The 12,746-nt window shown below is 32.2% G+C and overlaps 1 long non-coding RNA gene across 1 annotated transcript; it reads right to left on the bottom strand.

The window, feature by feature from the left end:
- Positions 1-10,792: 10,792 nt before the first annotated feature.
- Positions 10,793-12,050, bottom strand: LOC145059398 (uncharacterized). The gene is made up of 2 exons (XR_013686760.1): positions 11,267-12,050; positions 10,793-11,126 (listed from the first exon to the last, which is right to left on the bottom strand). It is a non-coding gene; the product is annotated as an uncharacterized LOC145059398 (long non-coding RNA).
- Between the last annotated feature and the right edge of the window lie 696 nt (positions 12,051-12,746).

Genomic DNA, 12,746 nt, shown 5'->3' with positions numbered 1-12,746 from the left:
GATAGGATAATATCTATAAACCCTTCCTTTTTCTAAATTTCTTATATTTTATTATTTTGTTTTCATTTACTTCATACAAACTTTTTATTTTCTTCATTCACCCAGGTTTTTTTATATAATTTACTAGATGTAAATCAATGTATTATATGGGTTTATTTTAAAGAAAAAAAATATGAAATTCTAAAATTTGAGAAGGTTGAATTTATAAAAAATATAGAAAATTATTAAATTATTAAAATTAAATTGTTTGGTTTTTAATTAAACAAATAATTTAGATAAATAAATAAAGAAAACTAATGCAAATTTAATTTAGAAAATTTAAAATTAGAAGGAAGTCAATTAATGAAATTGATAAGCAATTATTATTTCATTTATTATAATTATTAAATTTAAATATTATATAGAATTAATAAAATGAAAAAAAAAAAAACCACAAAATGCTATGTAGAAAAAAAATAATTGAAAGTAACCACAAAATGACATGTGCCTAAATCAATAACAGTGTGACATGTGACAAAAAGTTCTTTATTTATTTATTTATTATTATTATTATTATTATTATTATTATTGTTATTATTATTAAATTAATAATATTATTGTCACTATTATTATTATTATTATTATTATTATTATTATTATTATATTATTATTAAAAGGTTTTTATTAAGGGTTGTGTAATAGATACCCTTTAACTAATTTTACCCCTCCTAATATCAATCTAATCGATCTTTTATTTTTGACATCATTTTCTTTTTTCATTTTTTGATTTTTTCCCTTTTTGAAATTTTCCCTTTTTGTTTTTTTTTTCTTTTATTTTATATTTTATTATTATTATTATTATTATTATTATAAATTTCGATAAACATATAAAACTCAGACAACATTATAAATTCACACGATATTATAAAATTCGAACGACTATATAAAACAGAACAAAATTAAAGTTTGCTTTCAATTCGCATAATGTACCATGCAAATGTAATACCGAATCAATTAATATATTTGTGATAAAAAAGACAAATTTTGCTTTTGTTCCGTTTTATATAGTCGTTCGAATTTTATTATGTCGTCCAAATTTATAATGTCGTTCGAATTTTATACGGTTATTGAAATTTATAATAATAATAATAATAATAATAATAATAATAATAATAATAATAAGTGATCACATCAAAAGCTCTGGTAGTGAGTTTCTCCAAAATACCACAAACCACAATACACATACAATGCATGCACATCGGGCCCATAGTCACAAAGACTAGATTGCCATGGGCCCATAACCACAAATTAGATTGCCCTCGGGTATGTTTTGCGCTTCAACCCAACCACTCCCATTAACCTTTATGCCTATAGCTTAGAACCGAGCCGCACCTAATATATTGGCCTACAACATGAAGTAGGATTGCCTCAACCTAACCCACCACGATCTGTCGACATATATGATCAAACAAGCAATCAAGTAAACAAGTAAGCACAAGCAACTATCTACATGAATATACATGTCGAACACTTCACTACCGCCTACTAGTCCCTCCCAGTACACTATGCTACTACTGGAAAATCTCCAAGGAATACATAGCTATTTGAGATCTGGAATCTATGTTTATGGAATTGATTGAAAAATATATATACTTTAAAAATTGTATACGATGGGGATCTTATGGTCCTAAAAAGGCTGATTTGGCCTTATTTCCTATCCATTGTCTAGTTGTGGGCTTAGGATAGAATCATTCATTCGACATTCTATGTGATCTCGTTTTGTGTGCAATTTGTATACATAAGGCAACCAATAGTTTTGGTAGAAGTTCCTAGCATCACAGAAGCAAGTAAATTGAAGGATGTTTTTCTATGTTTTGTGGCCTATAGAGTGTTACTTCCAGAATGTTGCTTGCTTTGTGCTTTGTGAGACCCATATTGATGTGAGATAACTATTAAATAAATATGTTAAGTTGCATGCTGCAAAGGTTAAATGATTCTAGATTAATTGATTTGGCCCTATTGTGTAACTCTCGTTTGGGTCTAACTGTTGTAGGGTTGGGTCTTTTATTTGAAAGATTGTTTAAGTTTTGTTGAATATAATTTTATTCATGAAGTAGTTAGTTGATATTAGTTGGGGTTTTTCAAAGGCTGATGGCAGTGTGAGGTGGGAATCCTAAGAAAGACTAGGAAGTGCTTCAAAGGAATTGGTGTGTTGTTTTGCAGTGTGTATTCGTTTGAAAGCAGGTATATGTGATTGGATCGAACGGTAGTGGACAGTAGTAGATACTTAGAGAATCCAGAACGATTCTTCAGGAAAGTATGGATAAGTGTGGAAGTTAGTATTGGGCTCATACTGCTGAAAAAGCACAAGATCCTTACTCCAATCGAGGAGGCTTTCAATGATTCTAAGGAGTTGATGGAAGGTAGATTGTATGGTTTGGCACCATGATTCATTGCACTGTGTTCCTGTCTTATTCAGTTTAACGGTTACGGTTGTTCAAAATGAGGATGGGTTTGGTGAGTGCTTGGGCCTTAGTGGCCATGTTAGTTTGATTTTAAATGGTGCATGTCGAGTTCAGGCTTAACCTTGTGCCAAGTGCGGCCCCGATTGCCAAGGCATCATATTGCTTGGCACCGACTAAGATGCAGGAGTTGTCAACTCAACTCAGGAGCTGCTAGGCAAACAGTTCATCAGGCCGAGTAGTTCTCCATGGGGAGTGCCGATTTTGTTCATCAAGAAGAAGGATGGTTCACACCGGATGTCCAAGGATTACCGAGATTTGAGCAAGTTAACGTTGAAGAACGATTATCCTTTTATGTGGATTGATGACCACTTTGATCAGTTGTTGGGTGCATCTTGGTTCTCCAAGATAGATCTGACGTATGGGTAGCATCAAGTCAGGGTAGGAGAGGAGGATGTGGAGAAGACCGCGTTCTGGCTCGTTATAGGCATTATGAGTTCGTGGTGATGTCATTTGGGCTCACCAGCATGAGGAGCATCTTCAAGAGCGCCTAGAGGTTTTGAGGCGAGAACGTCTTTATGCCAAGTTCTCGAAGTGTGAGTTTTAGTTACAAGAGGTTCAGTTCCTTGGACACCTCGTTAACCAGGACGGGATATTGGTCAGTCAGGCCAAGATCGAGGGCGTGATGCAGTGGGAGGTTCCAAAATCTCCCTTGGATATCAGGAATTTCTTAGGTTTGGTAGGGTACTATCGGAGATTCATTCAGGATTTCTCCAAGATTGTTGTACCCCTTACTCGTCTGAAAATGAAGGGGTGGATTTCCAATGGAGCCCTGAGCAGTAATCGACATTTGAGACCCTTCGGCAAAGATTATGTGAGGCCCCAATTTTGACCCTCCCAGAGGGAATTAGGGATTTTCTGGTATTATGTGATGCATCCATCATTAGTTTTGGGGTGGTCCTCATGCAGAGAGAACGGGTGATAGCTTATGCTTTTCGACAGCTGAAGTCACACGATATGTGATATCCCACGCATGATTTGGAGTTGGGGGCAATGGTTTTTTCCCTCAAGATTCGGAGGTACTATCTTTATGGGGTCCATTACGGATCACAAGAGTCTGAGGCATATTATGGATCAGCCAAAACCTGAATATGAGGTAGCGCTGGTGGCTGGACATAGTTAAGGATTATGATTGCTAGATCCTTTACCATCCGGGTAAAGCAAATGTGGTGGCGGATGTTGTGAGCCACAAGTTGGTTGGGTCCTTAGATGGGGTATCGTGTATGAGGAGATCAGTGGATTCCCCACTTTTGGGATTGATTAGGGAGGCTCGGGCCGAGGGTGTTCGGGAAGAGAATTGGAAGAAAGAGAGGATCAAGGTTGAGATTGCAAGATTTGCTCCGGATGGTCGTGGGTTGTTGTCACACCCCACTAAAGCGGAAACACGAAGTGTAGCAGTATAAAGGGTTTCATAGCAAAAGATAAAAGACAACACCAACCATAGTATTAAAATCATTACAAATTTTCAATGGGTTTGATCAACTTTTAAAAGAAATTACAATGAAAATTGGAATACAACACATGCGAATGCTCCTAACAGTGATGTGTCCCTAAGTGCCACTTACTCGATGATTCCTAAAAAAGCATGTAAAATGAGCGTCAGCTATAAAAATAGTTGATGAGTTCACAAGTTTAAAAATAATATTGGTTTCATGAATCGAAATCAATGTTTTGATATAAGTTTCCATAGATAAAAATTATATTGCTAAAATGAGTAAATAAGTTTGTATAGACAAAGTTCGTTGTCATCATGAGAAATAAAGTATGTTGCCCAAAAGAGATGCAACGTTCATATCCTCATGGGAAATAAAGTTTGTTACTAAAATGAGTAAACAAGTTTCATTGCTATAATGAGCAATCAAGTTCGTTGCTATAAGGAGCAAACATGTTTGTTACTATAAGGAGCAACCAAGTTCGTTGCTAAAAAAAGTAAATAAGTTAGTAACAAAAGCTCGTTGTTATAATTAAATACAAAGTTTATTGCTATAATGAGATACAAAGTTCATTGCTATAATTGATAAACGAGTTTATTACCATAATAAATAACAAGTTTGTATGTGTATGAACAAACAATGAATTCTCAACCAAGCCTATGATTGAGGCCCTATCAAGATCTATGCTTATCGTTCCATAGATTATATGGTATCATGCACTCCAGCAATCGGGCGAATTAGGAGTTGTCAATTCCTAATAGCGCTATCCACAATGACCATTGACTCAAAGAGTTAATGGTTAGAGAAAAGTGTAAGGGAAGGGCCTTAAGATGATAAGTTCTCATGTTCCGTGTTGCATAGACATACATAGAGAGATATAGAAATAAAATAGCAATCATGTTTGATACAAATCAATTTAAATACAACGAACAAATAATAATTTTCCGGGACATGCTTTTCCACCCCAAAACATAAAAACTAAAAATAGGGGAGTGCGTGAATACTCACTATGCATTGAGATGATGCAAATGATGCCTTGATCTATGCTCCACTCGTACCATTATCGATTCCTACACGATGTTACACACTAATGAGTCTCTAATAGAAAGCTAACACTGGTATATTTGCCACTACAATAGAATTATGCAAATATTTTGTCAAAATTTAATATTGATAAGTTACAAACATTTTTCTGAAATGGTGAAATTTTATAGCTCATGTGATTAAGACAATTTTGGATATTAATTTCCAGATTTTTGTAGCACTAATTGAGGGTATTTCAACACATTTAAATGTGTTTTAAGCTCTTAAAAGCCAAACTATTATCAAACAATTTCCAAAAATTCTCAAACTTTGTATTTTCATTCTAAACAGGGTAGAGGTCTTCTAGAAATTTTCCCTTGAATTTTTGATGCGACTAACTATTTTTCCCAATTTTTAAGCCTTCATAACAATATAAATTCGTGAAAAATAGGATCTAGATGATAAAAATTCCCAAACTTTTTATAATACTGCCGTTAGACATACTTAATCTGGGAAAAATATAAAAATGGATTTCCAAACTATTTAACCTAATTTTATGATTTTTGAGCATTTATTCTAATAAAAATTGAAATAAATATAAAATAGTTTCCAAAATTTCAAAACTTTTTCTATTAATGTTATTAAACATTATTAAGTTGGGAAAAATATAAAAATTCATTTCTAAACTATTTAACCCAATTTTATGATTTTTGTACATTTATTCTAATAAAAAATGAAATAAATAGAAAGCAGTTTCAAAATTACCCAAACTTTTTCTATTACTGTTATTAAACATTACTAAGCTGTGAAAAATATAAAAATTAATTTCTAACCTGTTTAACCCAATTTTATGATTTTTGTGCATTTTATCTAATAAAAATGGATTTAAGTGTATTTAATCTTGGGACAACAGATGAAAAATAGCATACAGAAGAGAAAAATTATCAAAATTATTTTGTAGCATTGTAATATATTATAAGGTGTTCTGGTAAATTTTAATGAATTTTGGATGAGTAAAACTATTTTTCCTGTTTTTAGTCCATTATAAACACAAAAAAAAATATATGAAAACTAGATATACATTTTGAAAAATTCCCAAAATATTTTCATGAGTCTTCCACATAGGCTAGAAGCTGCGAAAATTATTATATACTCTTTTTATATTCCCTAATGTGATTTTATGATTTATTAGGGCTAAACAAAAAGAAAATTCAAAACTATATTAATTAGTAACAAAAGTCATTGATACTTCATGGGAGATGTTTATTAACTTAAAGGATCATCCAAAAATGTTTCCAGAATTTATTTACTAGCGTAAGTATTTTATATGATTTAACACTCCATTTTCTTATTATCCTCATATAAAAATAAAGAAAATATATATTGAGCTGAAAATTTCCAGAATGCATCTTAATACAATTTAATAACAATTAAATTTTTTTTTCTTATTTTTGATGTTTAAAACCATGCCTAAAGGCTCAATAAATTATAGAAAAAAACTTGGTTCTTGTGATTTATGTAAAGATTATTGATATTACTTTGAGAATTTTTGCAATATGTTACAAAGACTTTTGAATCAAGATCTTTTTTTACCTATTAATACATGATATTAAGAGTTCAAAATAATTTTTCAATGATTTTTAGTGATGAATAAGTCCTTTGAACATGCAACACAAAACAAATGTTCATAAGGAAAGTGCTGTTTGAGCAACAGTTTTGTAAAAATTGGTAAAAATCGAAATATTTGAATTTTCCAGTGACTTCAGATGGGTTTGAAAGATATCTCAAAATATTATATTTCAGAAAAAGAATCACGAATTTTAGTTAAGAAATGAGTGAGATATGGCAGTTTAAAGTCAGGTAAAGAAATCTGGCAGATTGCATGCATGATGATTGGTTAGAAAAGTGAGTTTTCATCATTTCCTTGAGTAAATCATTTGAAATATTTGAAATATATCATTATAAACTCATATTTTAGTCATGTTTCCAGAGATCAAAAGATTAAAACTTATCAAAATGTATACATGCATTTATGAACAAAATGTTGTTTCTCAAAAACTCTTAACTTGAGTTTGATGTTTTAGTCCTTAAAATCGATTTTTGCACTAAGATCACGAACATGCAACCTTGTTTATCATACATGCATGGTGTTAGAACACATCAATGATGTTCTAAAAACCATTTTAACAAAAAGAAAACAAGTTTGAAGAAGATGAAGAAGTAGAAGTCGGTTTTTGAAGTAAAATGCACATGCATGGCTTAAATCATTGTTGTGGATCTTCAAGAGATGTATGTTCTTTACCTTAAATTTATTTGTGTCTTGAAAACCCCTTATGAATCTCCATAATTTCTTGGTAAAGAGGCTGTGGTTTTGGTGTTTGGAGGAAAAAAATTAGAGAGAAGGTAGAGAGAGAGAGAAAAAAGAGAGATGTGTGTATGTTGGAGAATGAGAGTGTGAGAGAGAGAGAGGGAGGGAGAGAACGAATTTTATGGGAGGAGAGGCTCCCTCTCTCTTGTTTCTTTTATAAAAATATCCAAATTTTTTTATAAAATGTGCACCTTAACCTAGTTTTATGCATAAAACTCCTGATTTTTGACTTATAAATCAGGGGTAAATGTTAATAACTAAATCTTTATTTTTAAATGATTGTATTTCATAATAATTATTATGATAAGATAATATTATAAAGTTTATAATTGTTTTTATAGGATTTTTAAGGTTAAAGTTTATAAATATGAGCTTTTAGGGCATTTAGGGTTTTTGAGAGTTTGTAAATATTTGTATATCAAAATAAATTGAATTTTGAGATTTCAATTTATGTTAGAGTTTCATAACTCTTTTCTAGTTAAAAATAATGTTTGCAATTTATTTTATCGGTTTATTGGCATTCTATGTAGTGGTTTCGAGATTCATGCGAAATTGAAGAATCAAGTATACTAGTCTTAGTTTTCAACTTTGACTTAAGTTTCTACGAGACTCAGACCTAACTTTTTACTACTAGGCCAAATGCATGATGTGTGTATATGAATCATGAAAAGGTGTTTGGGTCAAAGAGCAACCCGAATATGGATAGTCACTATAGTTAAGTAGTTGTAGAATTCACATATCAATGTGAAATTTAAGTACACTATCCATTTTTTCTAATTGTTTCCAAGTTCCTAGTAGGTTATAACTTAGCTTCTAGTTACTAAGTCTAGTATGTGTCGTGCATGCACATACAACTAAGTTTAGTCAAATCTAGAACCGACTCGAATTTTGACGGTTGTCACAGTCTTCCCCGGTTGAAAGAATTTCGTCCAGAAATTCAATTTGTGACGTATTCTATTAGAACTCAGCCGAATACAATTGTATATCTGAAGAGGTGGTGACTTGAAGAGTTCTTTGATTACTTTAGGTTAATTCCTCAAGGGAAGAGTGCAACTCTTTAGCTACAATTAAACTAATGTCTCCTTAATTCGAGTTCTTTCTTCTAGATTATGGAAAATTTGGGTCATGGAATCATGATCCAACCATGGCGACCTAGTCGAAAAAGATCATCTAGTTAAATATTATCTGAATTAAGAGAGCGCTGTAAGTTTGGCTGAAGCACCAACTACATTGAGTGTTTGATCCGCATTGATTCCTAAGTCGCATTCTAAATCAGCACTAAGTGTAAATCGTCATCTAATAAAGAAGGGATTAAGAATAATTTGTTCACTTTCGGGTTGGCTACTAAATTTGCAAAATACATATTCCGAAATAAGAAGGGGTAGCACGAATGAAAATAAATGATTAAGGGTAAGTTCCTAAAGATACGTACTAAGGGTAGGCAACGAAGTTTTGGTACCTCTTGAATGTAAAGGCTATTTTTAAGAAATGTGTAAAAATATCGATCATTGAAAATAGTGGATTCTTGATTTAGTGTTTCTACAAAACAATCATTTAGAGAATATATAATAGTAAAATCCAAGACTTTTTATGTATTTAAAGGAAAGAAGAAACATAAGGAAACATATCCTTCACATATATTTTCCGGATATAGAAAAATTATAAGCATAAGGGTCTTCATCTTATGTGTTAATTATAAGGAAAAATATAATGAAACTTGCATTTTAAATCAAGTTTCTGAATTTAGAACTAAAGAGCAAATGTAAATAAGGATCGCTTGTTTATAGTAGATTTCAAAATAAAAAACAAGGTGTATATGATAAAAGGCGTAATTGAATATATCAAAGTTGACTAAATCAAAATTATGTCTCATGACTATACACGTATTAATCGCTCAAAACAAAAGGGTAGATTTCATTACCAAGTTGCCGAAGACGGCGAAGGGTTTTGATACTATACGGGTCATCGTGGATCGATTGACAAAGAATGCCCACTTTCTGGTGGTACGGTAGAGTTCTTCGTCCGAGAAGTTGGCTGATGTGTATGTTTATGAGATCGTTGCTCGCCATAGGGTTCCGATCTCCATTGTTTTAGTGTGACATCCCGGAAATTAGGTCAAAGACTCTGAACGGTCAAGTTCACAGTAAGTCTCTTTGTAGTTTGAACCATTGAGTTTTGGTGCATCTAATATAAAATAAATGAGTTATTTCAACTATTATAAAATACCAGACGATATCTTACTTCCAAATGTGTAACTTGACTAACGAATCAAACAACTCAAATTGCAACTTTAGTTAACACGATTGAAAAACTGAAATTTGTGTTAAGCAGTTGTGAGCAATACAAACATTCTAGTCTCGTAGTACATGTTTTCCTGATTTCGAAAATATAAAGAACGTCCAAAACGGAGTTCGTATGCAAAAGATACGACCGTTTTAAGAATCCAAAACCAGTATAATACTGATTTTCTAAAAATCGTTAAAACCGTTTCTATATGTTGAGGGACTTGCACACCTCAAATGGAAATTTTGAAAGCATTTTTGGACTCAGACTATAGACTAATATTTAATTTCATATTCGAAATATTTTTAATAAACATATTTATAAAAAGTGAAAAATCACATGTTTTCAGATTTATTAATCACGAAACTTTAAACACAAATACCCGGAGTTCTACGAATCGAAAAACTTATCCGTTCGGGTTTTTATTTGAATTCTAGAATTAAAATCTATCGATCAGCACTATCAGAAAAATTTGTATTATAATATGGTAACAACTCTACATATATACATGATTGAAATGTATAAATATGTATCTAAACACAAGAGTAGCACTATACATTACCATCCATAGATAATCTATTGCAATATATTAATACATACAATAAAAATGTATATTAAATCTATTAAAAATATACATCCATACCAATCAATAAAAAACATACCATCCATACTAGTCAATAAAAACATACCTCAGTACACACATTACATAGATAATGAAATAAAATACAATATACAAAACGCTACACGAAATAAAAAAAAATGATGAAACTTATAAAATACAGATTATACCACCTATTTTCCAGCTCATCACTTATTGTCCAAGTCTATCACCGATTGCCTCAACCCTTTGCTTCCAAGTCCCTATTCTTATAAAAGAATAGTTTTAATATCTTTTTGACATGTGTCACTTTTAATTAATACATATTTTATTCATCTTTTGCCATGTGTCACCATATTAGGCCACTAATTAATGCATACTTTTTGTTAATCTATTAGTTCTCCATTTCAAATTTCAAATTTCTCACTCTAATTAAATTAAATTAATAACATTAGAATAAAATTACAATAAAATTAATACAAATTATAGTTGATATAATATTTCATATATTTATTTAAATTAGCGATTATAATTTTATATAACTAATAAAATATTTGTTAATTAGTAATTTATTTAAAATAATTAATTAATAATTTTTGAACTCTCACTAAGAAAATTTAATTAATTTTGTAACCGTGAAAGAGTTATAAACTAGTTTTATCATAAACAAAACAACACGCAATGGCTTCTGCTCTTCTGTGTGCCCTTCCATGGAAGCCCCATCCATTGAACATTCATTAACACTCCAAGATTTCACAGTGCAGTTGCAAGACACACTCACAGATACAATACATACGAATCATAAAAGATATTCACAATGGACTGCAAAATGATAACGACTGCTTCATCATTCTTCATCCCATTTCATCTTCTTCCTTTTGATTTCAATAAACAGCAACCTCTTAGTTCTAATTCTTTCCCTGTCAAACAAAGAAACCCAAATACATATCAAAACCCTATAGACTTCAATCAAAACAAAACGAAATTTTGTTGTTCTACTCTTATTCTCCTTCAATTTCCGTTCAAAAAAAATCAAAAAAAAAAAAAGAGAAACCTTTACCTATTGCTTCCCGTTCATTTTTCTGTTGAAGAAGAACTAGCCAAACACCCCTTCGATCACTGTTGTTGCTACCTCCCTCGACTCAACCTCCTGTTCTCTTCTATCTCGATGGCAAGCTAGCTCCAAGATCTTCTGCCTTCTCAATTCTTCTCCTCCGTTCTCCTACCAAAAACACCACTAGATGTAGGTAGTTCTCGGTAATCAAGATGGAGAAAATCCTTTCTTGATTACATTTGTTTATCATCAAGTTCACTACAACCAAAAAATTTCCCAAATACCTGTTGTGCTGCTTCTCGTTTTCTGATTTAGTCTATTCAACCCTTTCGAAATCAGGTGAAGACCAAGACCTTCCTCCTTTCGTGTTTGCTATCTATCAGGCCAGAAAAGAAAGAAGATGCGCCACCTGCTGGCGCCACTGCTCGCAATCAACTAAACCACCACCAAACTGATTTGATTTCTACCTTCGATTTTAGCTTCTACCTAACCGATTAGACGAAGATGAAGCTTCATTCTTGTTCCCTTCGTTGCATCGATTCGCGGAGCCCCGGAGATGACCTCTCCTCCTTGCAATAGGCAATCGCCGATGCCTCCCGGTTCCCTTTTTGGCCTGCGACGAACAAGGAACCAAGGGTTGAACCCCCAAATCAAAGTTGGTGTTCGATTTCTTCTCCGCTGCAATGACGCTTCCTTCCTTCATGTCCGCTGTAGTTCATTCGCGTTTCGTATCCATTACCCGATCAAACTAAGAAACGGGGTAAGTGCCCTGATCCTTTTCGTAAATGGACCCACTTATGTGGATCAGACTTGGAGCCCCCATAAACAAATGAGTTTTGATTTTGACCCAGTCAAAGGTCAAAGCTAAGTCAAACTTGTATTTAATTAAACAAACAATGGTCCCTCCCTTGGAAAAACCTAATAAATTAAGTCCTAAAACCATACAACAGTTTCAAATACACATGTTTAACCCCTATCTTGGAGTAATTCTCAATATCAGTCCTTGAAGTATGATTTTGGCAAAATCAAACCCTATAGTTTATTCATTTTAAGAAAGGCCACCATATACTTAATAATTAATATGAACACTACCATTTGGTTTATTAGGAAACATAAATATACTCGGTGGTTCGTTTTAAGAACGAGGAAAGCCACGTAATAAATCTTACGACAAGATTCACACCTCAAGCCTCGTTCACGCTATGAATGTGAGTGCTTACGGCCCCTTTTTAATATTTCAATTACTTCCTTGGGGGGGGGGGGGGGGGGGGGGAATACATATGCCAATATTTTTGTTTATACATACAAATTACCTTTTTATGCGAAAAACCTAGTTTATAAAAACATTATTATTTAATAATTTACTATATTGTTACCAATAAAATAGATTATATTTTTCGTATAAGTATTACGATTATTTTATTGTAAAAAAACCATTTCACACAATAAATACTACACGATGCAAAGTTTTATGATTCTTATATTA

The sequence above is a fragment of the Lactuca serriola genome, chromosome 6 (assembly GCF_051521515.1).
Source record: "Lactuca serriola cultivar US96UC23 chromosome 6, Lser_US96UC23_V15, whole genome shotgun sequence".
NCBI classification, from domain to species: Eukaryota; Viridiplantae; Streptophyta; class Magnoliopsida; order Asterales; family Asteraceae; genus Lactuca; species Lactuca serriola.
Note: the sequence above shows the minus strand (reverse complement) of the source record. Positions and strands in the feature narration are given on the sequence as shown.